The sequence below is a fragment of the Hydra vulgaris genome, chromosome 10 (assembly GCF_038396675.1).
Source record: "Hydra vulgaris chromosome 10, alternate assembly HydraT2T_AEP".
NCBI lineage: Eukaryota > Metazoa > Cnidaria > Hydrozoa > Anthoathecata > Hydridae > Hydra > Hydra vulgaris.
The window spans coordinates 48,866,683-48,881,372 of NC_088929.1; the positions used below are offsets into that span (position 1 = coordinate 48,866,683).

At 29.3% G+C, this 14,690-nt stretch overlaps 1 long non-coding RNA gene across 1 annotated transcript; it reads right to left on the bottom strand.

Moving 5' to 3' along the window:
• Nucleotides 1–6,363: 6,363 nt before the first annotated feature.
• LOC136086630 (uncharacterized) lies at nt 6,364–14,377 on the bottom strand. Its single transcript, XR_010641480.1, has 3 exons — nt 13,889–14,377; nt 13,516–13,677; nt 6,364–7,119 (listed from the first exon to the last, which is right to left on the bottom strand). It is a non-coding gene; the product is annotated as an uncharacterized LOC136086630 (long non-coding RNA).
• Between the last annotated feature and the right edge of the window lie 313 nt (nt 14,378–14,690).

Below are 14,690 nucleotides of genomic sequence, written 5' to 3' on the forward strand. Positions count from 1 at the left end.
TGACAAGAATAAAAAATAGAAGGATTTTGCTTCAATTTTTATTCACATAAAGCTAAGTAACTACCCCAAAAACGTTGAGTAAAAGCAATTGCTTTTTTTTATTCACCCGCCCAAATGTAAAACTACATTTTAAACTCATTATTTTTTTTATTTTTTTTTAAAGCAATTAAGCTTTTAGATTAATAGTATTCATCTCTTTATATATAAATACCATCTACTGGTCTTATCACCGTTAGATGTAATTGTTGGATGATAATTTTTTTTATTAAATAGCGAAAACCAACGGGTTTTCGCCAGTTGATAAAAAAAATGTTGCGCCTTTTGAAATGCAGTCTGCATTTCAAAAGAACAGAAGCCATTTCAAATAGACAGGACTTGTTAGAAAGACATCTTTTTGGAATGTATTTTTGTGGTCAGTATAGTATGCGGGTTCTGTTTTGCATTTTCGTGTACCTACAAAGATTTTAATAAATGATACTCTATTTTTAGGATTTATTCCTTAATATGTGCAAGAACCATGTAAGAACCATCCAACAACCATGATATTTGTGCAACAACGATGATAATTGGGTTTAGCCAAAACAAATTTCGTTGACAAGTTCCATTTTGCAGCGGACGAAACAAGTGCAACTTTTTTGGTTTGTTTCATTTTCTTAAGTCTGGTCCGCGTCAACGTCACGGTTTTTTAATAATTAAAGGAAGTATCCAGAAGTTTCTAGAAGCATGCAGAAGCTTTCAGAAGTTTCCAGAAGAAACATCTGGAAGCATCCAGTAGCATCCAGAAACATTCAGAAGCATCCAGACGCATCCAGAAGCTTCCAGAAGCATCGAAAAGAAGCATCTAGAATCTTCCAGAACAGGTTCACACAGGTTCATTTTACTATATAAGAGACATGTAAATCGACATGTAATTCAGTCAGTATATGGAAGTCAATCAGTCATTATTATCAAGACAGTTTATCGAAGTAAGTTTTATCAAAGTGTTTTATCGAAGAACATCAATACAAGAAGTGAAATACAACAAGTATTTCATTGCATCAATACAGTCCACATCCAACCAAGACGTAGTGTTCCACAGAGCATTATTGTATCATCACAAGGTAAATGTAACACGGTAAGCTTGAGAAGCGTGATTATTTATTTTTATTATTTTTATGACTTCAAGTGCAAAAATGACAGTCTTGGATTGGAACTAAGAAAGAAAATTATTGGCGATTACGTAAGTGGAACGTCACAAAAAAGTATTTGTGATAAATATCGCGTTAAAAAATGGACCGTATCAAGACTATATTCCAAATATCGTTCTACAGGGAAGTTGGCAGCAGCTAACAAAGGTGGAAGACCGCGTTCCACCACTTCTAGAGAGAATTCTATAATCGTCTGATCCGTCAAGAAGGATCCCTGGATATCATCAGCCGAGATACAAAAGCAATTAGAGCTGCCTGTATTGGACCGAACAATCAGACGACGTGCTGTTGAAGCAGAATTGTTTTCTCGACGCCCTGCAAAGAAACCGCTGATTTCACTAAAAAATCAGAAGAAAAGACTCTTGTTTGCTACATCTCATTGACTGGAATGTGCAGAAATGGCGAAATGTCCTAATCAGTGATGAATCGAAGTTCAACATCATTGGGAGCGATGGCATTTGCCGTGTACGTCGACCGGCCGGAAAACGCCTCGATTAACGTTACTGCCATAAGACCGTGAAGCATGATGGAGGCAATGTAATGGTCTGGGGGTGCTTTTCTGCAAATGGTCTAGGTCCAATACATCGAAACGATAGAATAATGGACCGTTTCATGTATAAAAATATCCTGAAAGATGTTATGTTACCTCATGCTAAATGGAATATGCCAATAAAATAGGTTTTTCAGCAAAACAACGATCCGAAACACACTGCAAAAGTAGTCAAGCAGTGGTTTCAAGACAACCACCTATCGGTGATGGATTGGCCGCCTCAATCTCCGGATCTCAACCTTATCGAGAACCTGTGGGAGATCTTCAACCACAGAATTAATCGTGAAGGTGTTCGTAATAATGATCAATTGTTTGAACAAATCCAAAAGGCGTGGGCAGCAATTCCACAAAGTTTCATTGATCACCTGATCGAATCTATGCCTCGAAGATGCAAGGCTGTGATCGACAACAAAGAATTCGCCACGAAATATTGATAGCGAAATACAGCTTGGTCAACTTTTTTTAATACTTTTGATTAATGTATTAATTCTCGTGAACAAATAATGAACTTTGTGATGAATAAAACTCGAAGAACTTTGTCTCTAAACAGTTACATAGTTATTTCTCTAAATTGAAAAAATGCAGCACTTTTATATAAAGAAACTAAATTAGCATTATTTGGTTGCACTCGTTTTGTCCGATACTGTATCTCTGTGACTAGGGCATCCAATACCGGATCAAAAATGGAATACCGGTTTTTCGGTATTAGGTTAAGTGAAAACCAAAATAACGGTATTAATACCGGTATTTACAATTACTAAAAAAATTTAAAACCCAAAGCAACAATTAAACGGTTCCAAAACTTTATTTTTTAAGTTAAAATAATATATATAATTAATTAATTTGAAACAAAAAATATAAAAAAGTTATTTATTATTAAAATAGGCCCGCAAAAAACATAAATTATTTAAAGATTCGTCATTTAAAGATGATCGAAATTTCGTACATAACATTCCCGATGAAGATAAAGCCCGTTCAGCTTCTACGCTCGTTGGGGGAATAGTTAAAATATAATCGTAGATCAACATCAAGTTGGTATCACGAGTACCGTCTTCCTCAAATATAGAAAGTTCTTTTCGTACCATTTTAGTCAAATCGTTAATATTTCGCTTTGTTTTTGGTACTGTTTTCATTTTCATCTCATTATTTATGACGATGTCTAGCTGCTCCTTTAATGTCAAGCTCAAAGGTTCGTCTTCGCACATTATGGTATCTTCGTCATCATCTGTTTCTGTAGGGAATGCCGTAGTTTCAGTTTGAACAGATGAGAGTCGCTAGATAAAATGCACAATTAAATTTACCAAAGCAGTTTTAGTTTAGCCAATCAAATATGATAACTGAACCAAAATTATTTGGGGCTTGATCTCCTTTATGAAGATATTGTATGAGATAAGATAAATTTAAGCGTCTTTCTTTTATTCTTTTAATTAAGGAGGTCTTCATATTGTTACTTAATGGTCCATCTTTAGTCCATCTAAATGGTCTTCATTATATTTTATACATTATAATTTTTAAGTTGTGTTCTTTCAGTATGTTTTCAATTAACTTAACACACATTTCTGCTGGGAAATGTCCATTAACTCTTGCTAAACCCAAAATCCAAAATCTAGTTTGAGAATGAACATTAATGTTCAAATAACATCTATTTTTTACCGAAGTCCAAACGTAAGACTAAATCGATTTCCTTGACGTTGAAGTTCAGATAATTCTTTAATTATTGAATTTCGAATTTTAGTAGCATATTTCATAATTAATTGGCGAATGGATTCAGATAATTTTGGCACATCAAAACCTCGAGCTACCAGCAATTTTCGTAGCTCATTAGATTTTATCAAAACTCTGAATGGCAAACCATCGGTGGCCGTCATTTTAGCTAAAACATTTGGCAGTGTATCTTCGTCTTCGTTTTTCGTATAAAAAATTGTAACTTTATTTCTGGGCCTAACGAGTTGCAAATCAGGCGTAGTCGAAACACCAGCAGTAGATGGCGAAGTTGAAACTTCAACTTGATAACGTTTCAATAAATTTATTTGGTGAGAAGTCCTTAAATGTGTATGGAGTCCACTAGTCAAGCCACTACAGGTCTTCATTTCTCTAGCACATTTTTTACATTTTGCTGCAGCTCCAGACTTTTTGCGCAAAAAGTAATTCAACACAGAGTTTTTGTCCTGAAGTCCTTTTTTAAAATCTTCAAATACTTTTGGATTATCAGCCATGGCAGCACGTTATTGAATACTATAATTTGCAAAATATGAAAAATAATATTGAAATACATAATAAATAAATGTTAAAAATTTATAAAAATGAAGATAAAGATATGAACTTATATGAATTTAATATAATTATATGAATTACATATTGAATTATATGAACTTTTCATACAATTATACTTTATTTGGTTAAATGTGTTATACTTTAAACTGACTGCGAATCATAAACAAAAATAATATAAACTACACATATATATACACATCATTTCGCAATCGCAATTCCCAAGCAGTCTTAAAAAGCGTGCTTATGCAAGCCTATAAGTCGTTACTTCCAAAATCGTTTTCTGTTTTGAGAAGCCGTTATTTTAAGCACGTGCAAACCAGTGATTACGAAATATCAAATATCAGACAAGATTTAAAACATGAAAAAAAACATTATATGAATAAAAAAACATAACAAAATCTGTAATAGAAATGTAGTTATGTCTTTATATTATATAGAGATGTTTTTAGGTTTTTTCATCATGCCTATGAATACGTGTGTGTTAAATATTTATTCTTTTTAAATGTATTCTTTGTCTTTATTTGTTGTTGTTATATTTGCAAATATACATAAAACAAATAAAATGAATCACAACACAACAAAGTTACAAAAAACATAGTGAAAAAATTTTTTTGTTATCTATTTTTATAATCAAAGTTTTTTTCTGTGATATTTTCATGCTTATAACTCTCTAAAAGTGTCTGTGTCAAAACACGCACGAAGTCTAATGGAACAGTTTCTGTGCGATGAAAAAAATAATTGAAATACCGGTATATACCGGTGTTTAGAACTCGGTATCGGTAATATGAAAAATGACCGGTAAACTGGGATGCCGGTTTTCGGTATATTGGTATTGGATGCCCTATCTGTGACATACCAAATGCAACAAAAACACAACATTCTTTTAGAGTATGCGTCAGAAAGCTTATCAGTTGCACAAAGTATAGCAGACATGTATTTCAGGCATCCCTCTTTAGTATGTTCGTAGTGAATGTACTGAAAATATTACAAAAAAAGATAAATTGAATCGCATTTTGTCAAAGAAAAACGCTAATTCTCAACAGTAGTAACTTTAAAAAATAACGTTTCATTAAATAGAAAAGAATTTAGCAATTTTGAAAAAATAAACGAAAGAAGTGGAAGTCATTTATTTAAACAATAGGAAAATTTTTTGTAAACTATTTCACCATCGTCAACCGAAGCAGAAAGATGTTTTAATGCGGCAGGGCTTTTTGTTACAAAATTAAGAGCATCCTTATATATTGAAACGATTGATTTATTTTGCTTTCTTATATCATATCTTTTAAAAGAACATAATGGACTTAATCCATTATGTTCTTATAAAAAAAAATAATGGAAATAACTGTTATTTGAATTAACTTCTATGTTTTTTATTAATGTGAATAAAGTACAAATTAATTATCAAACTTATCATGTTTTCTTCAAATTTATAAATAAAAAGTGTATACCATTCTTAACCATTATAATATTACAACCATTTTTATTAATTACATTGGAGTTTTTCATTACCTTAAACGAAAATGAATTTTTATAAAAAACGAACTTAAATAATATTACTTAATGTTTAATTAAAGAAAAACTTTTTAAAAAACTTTTTTTTTGATCAATTGATTTTTATTTAAACACTTCTCAAAATGATTAGTTATAACAGCCCAAATGGTTTAATCCTTCATTCTGCATTTGCGCGAATTTCTATGGATAATGGAGAATCCTTTTTAAAATGTTAATCAATGTTTTTAATGTAAAAAAGAAAGTTCTTCTGTAATTTACATAAATAGTGGTGTTCAACGTTGTCAAATTCTTGCAACTGTTGAAGATGTTCCTGATGGTGGCATGGCTGTGGTGTGAAGATTTTAAAAATGCAGAATGTGGAAAAGCTAAGAAGGCTTAGTAAGAACTCTTGAAAGTCTTAGTTACTTGTATGCATAGTTAAAAGTATGAAAAAAATAATCAGTGCTTTTGTCTGTTCTGTAATTTCTTTATATGTTCTTTAATTTCTTGTGCATGTTATGTAATTTCTTACAGCTTTAATTTTACAAAATTGTTTCTTAAGCAATTACCAAATTGCTTAAGCAACAATTTGGTAAAACTTTACAAATATATCTTTATGAGGGTATAGTTATTATTGGTAATTATCATCATTATTAAAATTTATAATTGTAATTATCATCAGTATATGGTGATACTTACCACTAAAAAATGCAATCTAAATTTTTGATTGAAACACTAAAATCATAAAACTATATCTCAGTCAGTGGTACCAAAAATCTTGAAACCTATTTCTATAGAAACTGTTATATTAGTTACATATATTAATGTAAAATTTAGGCGCAAAAACAAATTTGAAAAAGAAATTCCTGTGTGAATTTTCATATATTAGTTGATAATATTGATTTCATCACTTGATTTAGTACCTTTTTATCAAATAACTTGCTCCAATTTAAAGTTTTACTGTTGTTCTGGTTTTCCAAAGTTTCTTTCAGATAACAATAATCAAAAGATAAAGTGCATCTTACAAAACCAACCTTTAAAACCATCAAATGTGCTTACTTCAATGCTAGATTAATAAACAATAAACTACATCACCTACACAATCTTCTTGAAAAAGCAAAAACATCATACTCATAACTAAAATTTGGCTAAATAAAAAAACACCTGATTCATCATTGTAAAGTGGAAATCATTTTAAAGTTTTCGATCAAAACAGTAAAGGCGGTGGTTCATTTATACTAGTTCACAACTATATTTACTCAGTTCAATGTAATCTTGAAATATAAGAAGAACTACAAAATACTGAAATTACATGTGTTGACATTTTTGTCTCCTCTATTGACCGAAAAATTTGACTTTCATGTGTTTATCGCCCTCCATGTGCTGCCAATAGTATTTTAATAACTAAAGCTTTGTGCAATTTATAAAATTACTTCAAAGTGCAACTCTACATGTATCATTGCAGGTGACTTTAACCTACCACTCATAAACTGGTTAACTCCAATTAGTTTCGGAGATTCGTTCTATTTCCATTTTGTAGAAACGTGTTTTTTGTTAAATAATAGAATTTGGTTAGGTGTCACTCATATAGTTACAAACTAGTCAATGGTGCGACACCTAAAAAACGTAAAATTCTCGAAAAATAAATAATGAAATTAAAAAAAGAAAGAAGAAATGAAAAGCAAAAAAAGATAAATAAATAAAAAGAAAGAAAAAATTGTTAAGCAAATAATAATGAAATATGTAATAATTATAATAATAATAACAATAATAATAAAGTATCAATATTATTAAGAATATTCGTAATACAATATAAATTTGTGTGTAAATAAATATAAATTGTATGTACATATCATAGGTAATAATCAAATATAATAATAACATAAAATGTAGCAATAATAATACAATAATAAATAAAATATATATAAATAATAAATAAAGCAAAAATCAAACCACTCGTTCGTTTAAGAAATTATATATCAAAGACAACTACAACACAGAGAGAAATTATTAAGAAATACACTCCAACAATATATTTTTAAATTAAGTTCTGTTGAGCAGTAAATAATCCGTAACAAGGGGATATTTTTTTTATACTTTTTTATTAATGCAGGAATACACTGGTTCCATTGGGAAATACATTGTTGTTTTATGGAAAACTTACCATATTTAATTGTGTAGAAAAAAGAAGAGTATAGCTTCCTATTTTCTGTATTCCTGGTGTGATAATTATAAATTTCATTTTTTTAATAAAAAAAAATTAAAAAAGAGTTTGGTAGTTTATTTTGGAGAAAGTCAAACACAAAAAGACAATTGTAAAACTTTACAAGATCATGGAGTTTCAGGGTTTTTTGCTCAGAAATTTTTTTTAGATATCAGATCTCATTGGTGAAAACGTCATTATTCTAATAGATGCGCGTTTTAAACTAGCAATGCTATTAAGTAAAAAGTTACTTTTTTGACCCCAAACAATACAATAATAGCAAAGGTGAGAAGAGAATAAAGAAGAATAAATCATTCGAAGAGTTTGGATAGGAACATAGTAAGGAATTAGAGAAAGCATACTGTTATCTCGTGTAAGTTTTTTTTTAAGATGATACAGATGATTACACCAAGATAGGTTTTCATCAAGATATACTCCAAGATACTTTATATATTTTGACAGAAAAATTTTTTTTTCGTTAACTTTAATTTTGATATTATCAATAGTATTTTGAGGGGAATGTAAATAACGTATTCAGTTTTATTGACACTCAATGAGATACGAAAACTAACTTTTTTACAAGGAGTCGTAAGTGATTTTTTGATATATAAAACATTGGTATCATCACACTGTTAAAAAAAAAGCGCGTTTTTTACGGAAAAGTTCCGGCAGCTGCCGATGACCAAACTACCCGTTATTTTACGGAAAAACCCATGTAAACGGAAGTTTCTGTTAAGTAACGGACTTTTTCCGTTAAAATACAATGGGTTTTTTTCGTTGAACAACGGGAGGTTTGATCATCGCAGCTGGCGGAACTTTTCCGTAAATAAACGGATACTTCCGTTTAGATTAAACAAGTTTTTTCTGTTAAACAAAGGAAGGTTGCAGCAACTCAGCTGCCGGAAAGTTTTCGTAAATAAAAGTAATGTTGCAGTTTATATGGTTCGGTGTCTTTAAAGCGAAACTTTTAAGAGCGAAAATTTTTAAAGTCGGGAAAGCAAAAAAGTTGAAAGCGAATGGGATGGGTTAAGCGAGAAAAAAATTTAATAACATTGGTAACAGTATTTTTATATAAATGAGTTAATATTTAAAAAGGAAAACGCAAGTGATTATTTATATTAAAATAGCTAATTTTCAAAGGTCATATTGTAGACAAGAATAAGTGGACAGAAGATTAGGTATTTTTATAGAATTAGAGAAATCAATTAAAAGCATCGAACTCTCCATGAGGCTTTGGCTAATTTAAATTATAGCATCATTTAGGAGAGGAATAATTATTAATAAAGACTGGATTTTTTTCTTTGAATTGTGTCTTCTTAAAGGTGTTACAATTGAAGTGAGTCAATTTCAGAAATAAGTTCATGAAGTTTATACTTTATAGAAGATAGAGTAAGGCGAAATTGAATTGTTTAGAATTTTGCTCCAAAACAAAGTGTAAAAGTTGAGATACCAATGATAAGAGGTGAAGTTTTTAGTTGTCTCCTCACAAAAAATTTAGTTAGTTAGAAGTGGTTCTCTTTTATGCGCCATCATATCGGCCAGTTATATTTACTGGTGAATTATCTGCAAGATAAAGTGAATTTTTAATATTTTTGTTGAAAATAATGTTGTTATCAGACCTACACTTTAGTAAAATAAATAATATCTCAAAGCCTGTGTCAAAAATGACTTTTATATGTTGTATTTATAAAGCCTGATTTTTGACTTATAATCTATAAGTCAAAAATCACAATATAAGTCTCTATAATATAGAGACTTATATTGTGACCATTATGTATGGCGTTATCTTGATCAATGTTGTTACACTTGAAATATGTTGCTGTACCTTTTAGGTATTTTGTTTGGCTACTATTTTTTTGTGATGTTGTTTTGATTTGATTTGTTCCTTAAACAGAAAGCTGCTCAGTGTCTTTTTTCCCACATGTTCAATTTCAGTAATATTTTTGTGTCAAAATTATTTATAATTCATTTTACAGGAGATAGTGTAAGATTATTTTATTTACTACTTATTTATTTTGCATTGTGGTTGTTTTTATTTTATAGAACACTTCAAGGATATGATTTAATTAATAACTGGGTGGATTCTTCTTGGTTGATGCCTAAAAGATTTTTTGAAGGCAGTTCTGCATTATGCGTTTTATTGTAGTATAAAAGCATGCCAATAATCCAAAAATTATTCTGCACAATGTTTTTTGGATCGTTTGCATGTAAAATTAAAAATTCAGTCATTATTTGTGAAAAAGATTCTGCTTAAAGGAAAAAGGCTTATAAAATGTGCTTGGCTAATTAGTTTAACAAGTTTCAATTGTGATGATTGACTGGTGAGGAACTTATTTACTTTTTATGCTTTAACTAAATGATTTGTTATTGTTAATAGTTATGTTATGAATTGTTTGTGACTTAAGTAAAAAAAGTTTTTATTTCTTTATTTGCATTACTTAGAATTAATATTTAATTATTGTATATAGAATTAATATTTAATTAATTGTATTGCTAATTTTTTTATTACTAAAAAAAGAATTTTTTTACAAAAAAAAAGTGTAAAATGCATACTAAAAGGCTAACATTGGAAATGTTTTTTTAACATCTTTATTTCCAACAAGGCTGCAAGCAACTACTATTACAGAAAAGATGAAATTTATAGAGCCAGATAACGAATAACAGAAAAATTAATAGATTGTAAATTTTATGAATCAGGAAAACAAGATGAAGCAAGTGAAAAAAAAAGTTTATGGAAAAAAACTAGATGAATAATTTTGGGAGCACTTAGTAGTCATAGTAAAACAATTACACTTTATTGAATGATGAGTAACACAAGTATGAATTTTAGTAGATTGCACAAGAGACGCTAGCTCTTTAGAGCAGTGTCCATTGTAGTATTTATAAAAAATAGAAAGATAAGCAACATTACGATAATGTTATAATGGTTGGAGGTTGCTGCAAGAGCAGCTCCTTGTTTGCTGCAAGAGCAGTTCAAGGTGCAAAAACAATTCATTTTTGCACCTTTTCTAAAAGAGAAAGGGCATCACTATAAGATCCGCCCAAGATATGGCGAAAGTGTTCCATTCAAGAATGGATTTAGGATTTATAGAGATAAGATATTTATAGATACTTATAGAGATGTTTGCATTGATGTATGGTTATAGAGTTAAAAACATATCATAAGTTGACATTATATTCAAAGGCTGAATTTTAGCACAATTGTTATAAGCAAAAGGTCTTTGTACACTACAAATTTGGCATTTATACTTCAAGGGTTCTTTATTGTAAACACTTTTTTTTTTCTATGTTCTATTTATTTTTTTGTATAAAGCTAATTTAAAAAAGGTTCATAAGTTTAGAAGCTTTAATACAATATAATAAATTTTGACACTTCTGTTCTGAACAAGAATAATTTATTGGCTTAAATGTAGAAATAAACACAGACCAATAATGACAGTGCTTTAGCTCATTTACCTAATTAAAAGACTCAAAAAACCATATTGCATATTCAAAGCGCATTATTACTGAGTGCAAGAAATCTCAAAATTAAACGCGAAATAAAGCAGATTTACTTAAGAACATTAAAATCTATCAACATATACCCAAAAACTACCCTTAAAAAAAAACATAGAACTTCAAAAACGTACATCTATAATATTTTTGTAAAAAATCAGCAAAGAACAATACAGTGGAAAAAATAGAATTAGCCTCACCTTTATTTTTTGTTTTAATTTAGCCAAAATGGCAGTGAGACAATTATTAAGTCTACTTTATTTTTCATTATCTTATACTACAACTAAAAAGTTTATAAATTGATATGTTTAATTAATTACAAATGGAAAAAAAATTAAAAGTATTCAATTTGTGGAGAAAATAGAATTAGCCTTATTTACATTATATACAAGAAAATACAAAAAATATTTTGTTCGCTCATTTAATATTTAGTATTGCTTCCTGATTTTTTAATGACTTCAACTTGACAAATACTAGTCACAAGATTTTGGATAGTTTTTATAGGTATTTCTTTCCAAGCTTGTCTGATATGAGTTTTCAGCTCCAAGGTGGATTCAAATTGCTTACCATTTTCATAAACCTTTCTAGAAAGTATTCCCGATAGATTTTCAATTAGGTTAAGATCTGGACTACATGCAGGCCATTCCATTATGTGAATATTTTTTTCTCTAAACCAAGTTTTTGTAAGTTTTGAATTATGGAAAGCAGCATTATCTTGTTGAAAAGTGAAATTTTCACCCATCAAATCCTCACCATGCTCCAGCAAATTTATTTCTAATAAGTCAATGTAGTCCTGTGAATTGATATTTGTTGAAATCCATGCCAGTGGGAGTTTTCCAGCAAAGGAAAAAGCCCCCCCCCCCCAAGCCATAACAGCTTCACCACCAAAGTTACAACTTATCCAAGTTTTTTTCTCTTTTCGAAGATTGTGCCAGTAATGTTGATCGCCATCAGGACCATCTAGATTGAACTTTTTTCATCACTAAAGAGAACTTGATGCCACTCTTCCTGCCAAGACATGTGTTCTTTTGCAAATTGTAATCTTTTTTTTTTTTTTTTTTTTTTTTATGTTAATTCACCTCCCCAAGGCCGAGAAAGCCACTACATACGAGGAGGCTACTTAATTGTGGTTATAACCCTCTCTCAACTCTATAACTCCGAAACACGAACCTTGACGAACAAGGCCGCTGCGCGGAGAAACAAGTTAAGCGCGGTACTACCAGGGACGTGGTGGGGATCGAACTCGGAACCTCTCGCTTACAAAGCGAGCGCACTACCACGACACCACTACCGCAATCTAACTTCTTTATGATGAGCAGTAAGTTTTGGTTTTGGTTTATGCTTTTTCCAAACTGTGTTTGAATCTTCATGTTAGATTTGTTTAACACATTGAACAGATACAGGTAATTGTAAATCAGCACAAATTTTAGATGCAGTCATGTGCTGAGCAGCAGCCCAACATACAACAACTCTTTTAGTATGATTATCAATTTTACGTTTGCCACCACTTCCCTTATAAGTTCCATAATTAACGCCAATCTTGAAGTAATTATTAACCACTTTTGTAGATATTGTAATTTACTTTGCAATTTCTCAATTAGATAAGCCTTTATCTTCGTATGCTTTAATTACTGCTAATTCTTCATTCATTTTACGCTTACCACGTTCCATTTCAAATTATGGTATTAAAAACCAAATATTAAAAACTTTATGAGCACTGGTTTTACAGTCTTTGTTTAATTTACAAATAATAATAAAAAAACAAGTCACAAATGTGTATTACCAGATCAAAATATACAATTAAACTGAAAATAATCATTAATGAGGCTAATTCTATTTGTTACCGCAAATATCAAGTATTATACACTTTACGGTTTTATTAAATGTACCGCAATTTAATTATTTTATTATGGATATAATTATTATAATCTAAAAAGTTGTTGTTTGTAACAATAATTATATTTGTGTGGATACAAAAGATGCACCGCACAAACTTGCTTACAGATTAACAAAACATTGGATCAGTACATGGTGAGGCTGATTCTATTTTCTTCACTGTATGTAACCCAACCAATCCACAAATATATCAAATAGCAAGAGAAAATATCAACTTTAGGACTAAAATACTCAGTGCATACATTAGTTTAAAAATAATTTTATAAAGAGAACATAATTTCTTATAACAGATCATAAGCATAAGCATAAGTGATCAACTTGATAAACATAAACTGATAAAAGTTTGCCTTAATTTACATAAATAGGAATATTTGTAGATATTATTATCTACTTGATAATAATTTTTATTAAAAACTAACCTTCATATGTCTCTTTTATAACTTCATGTCTCTCAATATGTTGTGTTGATGTATTTGCCATGGCTTTTAGTTTATAACTAAAAATTTAAACATCAATTCTTGAGGTTTAACTATCTAATCATTTCTAAAAGCATCAAGGGTAAACAGCCTAACTCACCATACCTAATCGAAATAAAAACACATTATTAATTTGCATCTTTGTAATTTTAAGAATAATTTTTATTTAAACAAAGAAACAATCTTTTGCTTGAAATTTAATGTATAAATATCAAAAAAGAAATTAAAATGAAATAATATCAATAAGAAATTATACAAGTCTATTTTTTATCAGATAACTTGTAGTGCAAAAATACTTTTATGGAAGATTTTATACCTTTTTGTCGCACTGTAACTATTACTCTCAGTTAAAATACCAAATAAATAAATAATTCTAAACTATATACAATAATTTTTTTTATTTATTTAATCTAATATTTTAGATTAAATAAATAAATAAAAAAAGTTAGAGTTTATTAGTAATAAACTCTAACTGTAACTATAACTCTCAGCAAGAATACCAAATATATAAATAATTCTAAACAATGACTAATAAATAAAAAATATAAAACAATTAAAAAAAAAAAAAATTCAAACGCCAAATAATCTATAATATAACATTGAAATAATAACAAAATCACAAAAAATTATCTCAATAATAACATTGTTGTTGTTGATGTTGTTGTTGCTGAATTATCACGATACTCGATTTCCCGGTTTTCGCTTTGAAACTTTTCGCTTTAACGTTCTTTCGCTTTAAAACTTTTCGCTCTTACGTTCTTTCGCTTTTAAACTTTTCGCTCTGACGTCCCACTTACCAGTTTATATTCCGTTCATATGAAAATTTAAACAAGTTATTGTTTAAATTTGTTATAGCAAATGTTATATACATAAAATCGATTGTATGTTTTTGAAAATATTTTCTGAAAACACATTTTCTTTGATTTACGTAAAAAATATTAAATTTTCCGTGATTTACATTTCACTTCAACAGCAAATACACAAATAAATAATAAATTAGTAAAGTAATGAACACTTTCAAAAAAATTATTAACAATTTTGATAAAGTATATACAAGCACATTGTAATATAAATATATTAAATATCCCTATATACATTTACAATATAGATATACTTTA